Source organism: Myotis davidii, unplaced genomic scaffold (assembly GCF_000327345.1).
Source record: "Myotis davidii unplaced genomic scaffold, ASM32734v1 scaffold472, whole genome shotgun sequence".
In the NCBI taxonomy this organism is placed as follows: domain Eukaryota; kingdom Metazoa; phylum Chordata; class Mammalia; order Chiroptera; family Vespertilionidae; genus Myotis; species Myotis davidii.
The window spans coordinates 1,847,280-1,853,739 of record NW_006283774.1 but is presented as its reverse complement, the minus strand read 5'-3'; the positions used below and the strand labels follow the sequence as shown (position 1 = coordinate 1,853,739).

General features: G+C 53.7%; 1 protein-coding gene across 1 annotated transcript in view; it reads left to right on the top strand.

Annotated features, from left to right (window-relative positions):
- The window catches only part of COBL (cordon-bleu WH2 repeat protein), an 86,497-nt gene extending 85,609 nt beyond the window's left edge, over positions 1-888 (top strand). Inside the window, exon 17 of the mRNA XM_015566796.1 lies at positions 879-888. The gene's annotated coding sequence lies outside the window, so the exon portion shown is untranslated. The remainder of the gene's footprint in view (positions 1-878) is intronic.
- Positions 889-6,460: the final 5,572 nt, after the last annotated feature.

Below are 6,460 nucleotides of genomic sequence, written 5' to 3'. Positions count from 1 at the left end.
GGGGAGGGAGGGAGGGAGAATCAGATTTGTTATTCCTGGATGGGCTGCTGTGCACGTGGGCGCCAAGCTCTGAGACTCAGTGAGGGTGATGGGTCACTACAACCACGCAGACGATCCTGGAATGCTTCGTGGCTCCCAGAGACATCTTCGCGTTCGTGGGGTCGACTCTCCAGCCAACCCCACGGGACAGTGTGGTTATGACGTCACAGAGGAGGAACCCGCGGGGCAGGGCCTTGAGCGACTTCCAAATTCACGGCAAATGGAAGGCAGAGCGCACCTCGCCATCCGAGCTTCCTTCCCGCGGGGCCACGCTCGAAGGTCTTAGGAAAATATAGAAACAAAACCAAACCCAGCCGGTGTGGCTCCGTGGGTTGGGCGTGGTCCCGGGCACTGGAAGGTCGCCAGTTCCATTCCCAGTCAGGGCACGTGTCCAAGTTGTGGGCTCGATCCCCAGCAGGGGGCGTGCAGGAGGCGGCCGACCGATCGATGTTCAACTCTCACATCAGTGTTTCTCTCTCCCTCTCCCTTCCTCTCTCTCAGAAAATCAGTTTAAACATCTTTAAAAAATGACCTCCGTCGAGGACTCGGGCCTTCAAAGTGGACGAGAGGCGTCTGAACCACATCAGCAGGTAAGAGGCCAGTGCGCACGTCACTGATGCTCCTGGAACCCGGTCCAAGGTGACGTGCTGCATGTGGACAGTTTGGGAAGACACCTTTTCAACACGCAAGCGCGCGCACACACACACGGACAGTCGAAGGGCCTCCCACACATGGGTTGGTGACAAAATTAATCACGTGGAGATGGCTTGTGCACGCGACGCCCCGGGTGAATGTTTGCTGAGCGCACCCGGGCTCAGCACGTGAGGGGCAGCCATTAGCCGCCAGGAGGGTCCTTGCGGGAGCCGCTGCCCTGCTGACTCAGCTCCCGGGCGGGCACCGTCCGCACCTGGCTCCCCCGAGACGCGGGGCCCGGACCTCCCGTCCCCAGGGACACGCGGGGCCGGGCTGGGTGGGCCCCGCTCGCAGATGCCCGGGGAGCGTGAACACGGGCGAAAGTCAACAGGAGGAGAGGCCGGGGCGGCGCTCAGGGCCTGTTTGCCACGTCCGCCCTCGGGCGGGTGAGAGCCGGTGCCGGGCGAGAGTCCGCCTGGCGCTTGCCCCTCACCACGTCAGCGTGTGTTTCCTAAACCCTGAGACACGGCCTCCTGGAGGTCAGCCCTGGTCCGGCCGTCAGGACCCCCCGGGCCCCACCTCGTTCCCGTTCCACGTGGTCGTGACGAGTCCTCATGTCACGAGAGAAACTGGCCACAGCCCCAGGCCGGCCGCCGGGTGGCCATGCTGCTCGACTCCTCCACCTCGTTCCGGCTGCTTTCTATTGCAGGACCATTTGTAAGGAAACGAAAAGGCGTTTGCTAGAACGTCCCGGGTGAATCCTCCTGCTGTTCCTTTATGACCTGTGCGTCGTCGGCTTTGGGCGGGACACACAGACGGGAGGGTCCGCCCTCCCTGCGGGGCCCGGGCACCTGAGCTCAGGTTGTCCTGAAGGTGTTGTGGACCTGGATGGCATGGGCCGGGGTGTGTGCTGACCACTTCTGCCACTGGATTGGCTCTGCCCTCCCTTTGTAATCAATACCTATTGGAGTAGGGGGGGAGGGGCTCCCCGGTTTGGCTCAGTGGATAGAGCGTCGCCTGCAGACTGAAGGGTACCAGGTTCAATTCCGGCCTAGGGCACATTCCCAGGTTACAGGCTCAATCCCCGGTAGGGGGCGTCAGGAGGCAGCCGATCAATACTTCTCTCTCATCATTGATCTTTCTCTCTCTCCCTCTCCCTTCCTCTCTGAAATCAGTAAAAATATCTTTTAAAAAATAGCTATTCAGGGGGGAGGTACTTTGAGACTGTAAATATTTTGTTTCTCAAAAATATTTTATCCACTAGCTTCAGCTCCTGATGCTGGCTGCCGAAATCCGTTATTCCTACAATCATTGCCCAATGGTGGTTTTCTGAGGAATAACAGCATTATCCCTTTAAGCTGGAATCATTCCTCCTACACGCACTTCATGATTAGTGTCTTTTGGGAAGTAGGAACTATTCTTCCATTCTCCCGCTCATTCATTCACTCATTCATTCATTCATTCGCATTGGCGTGGACTCACGGGTTCTTTTCTCCCCGACAGGTTATCTTCGTCAGTGGCCTGGGCCTTGAGTCTCGGGCTGTTCTCGACCGTGGCAGCGGGCCCCGCACAGCCGGCTCTGGGCCCGTGGGCGAGGCCTTCGTCTTTCCTGGAGCCGTTGCTTACCTTCCTGGACAGAAAGATCCTCTGGACACGCCCGGCATTTCCCAGGGCCCAGTTCCGGGAAGAATTTCTTTGTCCAGCGCTTCTTCCTTTTGAGGAGAAGCTATTCTGAGACTCAAGATCTGGGCCTGAGGTGTGCTCATTGCTGCGGAGTGTCATCGCTTCTGGCCCCGTGGACAGAGCTGGGAAAACAGGTATCGATGACAGGTAGGTAGGTAGGTGATAGAGAAGTAGATAGATAGGTGATAGATAGAAATAGATATGATAGGTAGGTAGATAGATAGATGATAGATAGATAGATAGATAGATAGATATAGATAGGTAGAGCAGAAAATATACTTGAGTTCTTTCTAATTCCTCCAGTTAGGTTTTTTATAGTCTATTCTTACCGAACATCACAGCATAAACCCATTATTCCTTAGGGAAGAGCATGGGAAATGGGGTGACTTTATGCAAATATTTTGATAATTTGGCAAAAGATTCCCCCAGCGTCCCCCAGCCCACCTGTTCCTGCTGCAGTCAGCAGGGTCAGTAGTCAGCGCTGGGACTTGGGATCAACAGCGAGAGCCTCTCCGGGAGTTAGAATTCACATCACCAAATCCCTCGAGGGGGGATCACTTGGAGTAAATGTGCTCAATTAGCTCTCACGCCTGGGCCCTTACAGGCCCCTGTGACATCCATTGAAAGCCAGTGCCCAGGGGTGGTGCTCAGGGTGGTGAATGTTCATCTGGGGAGCGAGCCGGAGTCTGGGAGGCGGGGATACAGTTTGCAAGCTCCGCCTGTCCCGCGGCTCCAGACGTCACATTGCCCCGCACACGGGTTTGCTCTCTGCGCAGGAGGAAAGGCTGTCCGCGGGGACCTCTCCGTCCCTGTCGCTGTCTCCCTCTCACCCCCGTGTGTTTCAATACACACAATTTTAAATATATACATTATTGATTTCAGAGAGGAAGGGAGAGAGAGATAGAAACACCAATGATGAGAGAGACTCTAGCCGGTTTGGCTCAGGATAGAGCGTCAGCTGGCAGATCAAAGAATCCCAGGTTCGATTCTGGTCAAGGGCACGTACCAGGCTCCTCACTGGCACAGCTCCTGGTTGGGGCTCGTGCAGGAGGCAACCAATCGATGCGTTTCTCTCACATTAATGTTTCTCTCTGTCTTTCCCTCTCTGTTCCACTCTCTCTGAAAAATATCTTTGGGCGAGGATCAACAACAACAAAAATGATGAGAGACGATCATTGACTGGCTGCCTCCTGCACGCCCCCTACCGGGGATCAAGCCTGCAGCCTGGGCATGTGCCCTGACCAGGAATCAAACCGTGACCTCCTGGTTCATGGGTCGATTCTTAACCACTGATCCACACCGGCCTGGCACTATATATACAATTTTTTTAAATTTAAATTATTGTTTAAAGTATTACATAGGTCTCCTTTTCCCCTGTTCATTATAATCCACAAATGAGTGAGATCATGTGATATTTATCTTTCTCCGACTGGCTTATTTCGCTTAGCATAATGGTCTCCGGGTCCATCCATGCTGTTGCAAATGGTAAGAATTCCTTCTTTTTCACCGTAGCGTAGTATTCCATTGTGTAGCTGTACCACAGTTTTTAATCCACTCACCTGCTGATGGGTATATATACAGTTTTAACAGTGGCTAAATGAAATGATAACATTGTGTAAAGTGGGGAATATATCAGGACATCAGCTGGTGAATTCTAACTTCCTGGTAAGTATTCAACACAATAAAATAAAAAATGTAGAGAGAGGGAAAAGCACATAGACTTGACAAGTCGCCTAGTGTCAACATTAAGAGGAATTCAACAGCAGCCGGTCGGAGCTCAGCCGCGGGAGTCCTCCCGCAGCAGGGCTGATGCCGGGGCGGAGGCTGGACAGCGTGGGGCTGGAGGAGGATCGCGGAGCAGTCGTCCCAGGAAAGTCCTCAGATGTGTCAGGTGCTTGACCTTTGTGGCTGAGGAACCAGGAGGAGAAAAACATCTGCGATGCTGGCCCCCTGGGGGTGCCAGGCTGTACATGGGCAGCTTGAGGCACAGATGCTGTTCTGATAGGATCTGAGCAACTTTCTGGCCAGACCAGATGTGACGGTTGGTGTCACATGTGAACTTGGCGGGTGCTGGTCCCGGCTGTGCGAGGTTCACCCAGGCGTCCGCGTGAAGGTGCTGGTGACTGTGAGCCACGTACACACTCAGTGGGTGTTGTCCAGAGCCATCGTCCCAGTACCGGGGCCCATCCAATCAGCACAAAGGCTCTAGGGGGGAGCTGAGGTTCCCTGAGGAAGAAGACACCCCACCCGTGGACACTCCAGCCTCCCCTCCTCACAACCTCCCCTCCCCACAGCCTGCCCTCCCCACGGCCTCTCTCTCTATTATTTATCTCTATCTCTATATCTGTATCTATATGTACCTATCATCTATAACCTATGTATCTATCTCTATATATCTACATATCTATATCTATCATCTACCTATACCTATTATCAATATCTGTATATCTATGTATCACCCATCTATCTCTCTCTATTATTTATCTCTATCTCTATATCTGTATCTATATGTACCTATCATCTATAACCTATGTATCTATCTCTATATATCTACATATCTATATCTATCATCTACCTATACCTATTATCAATATCTGTATATCTATGTATCACCCATCTATCTCTCTCTATTATTTATCTCTATCTCTTATATCTATCATCTATGTCCCTATCATCTATAACCTATGTATCTATCTCTATATATCTACATATCTATATCTATCATCTACCTATACCTATTATCAATATCTGTATATCTATGTATCACCCATCTATCTCTCTCTATTATTTATCTCTATCTCTATATCTGTATCTATATGTACCTATCATCTATAACCTATGTATCTATCTCTATATGTCTCCGTATCTATATCTATCTGTCATCTACCTATATCTATCTATTATCTATATCTGTCTGTATCTGTGTCATCCATCTATCTATCTCTATCTATTATCTCTCTCTATCTCTGTCTGTATCTCTATCTCTATCTGTATCTATATCTATGCATCTATCATCTATCGCCTGTATTTCTGTCTCGGTCATCCTCTATCCGTCCTCTGTCCAGCTGGTTCTCTCTCCGTGGAGCCCTCACTGACACGCCGCGTTCAGTGACCCTGCCCGGCTAGGCCCTGCTTCCTTTCCCAGCAGAAGGACGGGCTCCTCCAGGGACAAGACTCCGGAGGAGACGGATCCTGACCGTGGGCACCCCACGTGCTCTCTGTCCCTCTGGCTCCACAGAGGCCTGTGCGCTCTCTGTCCAGGGCCCCTGTCCTCGCCGATCTTGGGAGGATCCCGGGAAGGTCTCCTACCCCCACCTCTGCCCACCGGCAAAGGAGGACGGACTCACCCCATCCCGCTGGCTCCCGAGTTCGATCCCGCGCAGCCCAGCTCCTGCAGTCCCCGCGAGTGCCTGAAGACGCACGGCCTTGAAGACGCAGAGGGACCATTTGCCGTCAGGTAACACCCACGTCTGCGTCCATGAGCCTTTCAGAGACGCTCGGTCGCTCGGGTGACGGTGTCTTCTGAGGCCAGCGTTGGCTCCTGCCCCTGCAGCTGGCCGCTCTCCTCCAGGCCACGCAGGCCGTGCGGGGGCGACAGTGTCTGCCCGAGTCCGTGGCGAACGCCTGGGGGCAGGCTGGTTCTGATGCCAGGAAACGCTCGCCAGTGCCACGCGGTGTGGCCGCGGAGGCTTCCGCGGGTCTGAGCGGAGCCCACGTGACACTCCGTCCCCCTCCCCCTGAGAGGGCCTGGGGCCGTGCTGATGGGTGGAGAGTGTGCCCACCAGAACGCTCACGTCGCCCGATGGCCAGACAAAGACCAGCGTCCACGCCCGCCCACGGCCTCCCCCTGAGCACGTTCCCAGTGAGGCGGCGAGAAGCGGACACAGCTCTCCTCTCGGATGAGTGGTCAAAGGAACATGAGCTCACACTTGAAAGCCAGGACCTCAGGCCTGGAGGCCAGCAGAGAGGCTTAAACACAGAGTGAACCTCACTTTGTGATTTGTTCTTAAGCCCGGCCGGCGTGGCTCGGTGTCTGAGCATCAACCCAAGAACTGGGAGGTGACGGTTCGATTCCCGGTCGGGGCACATGCCAGGGGGGCGGGGG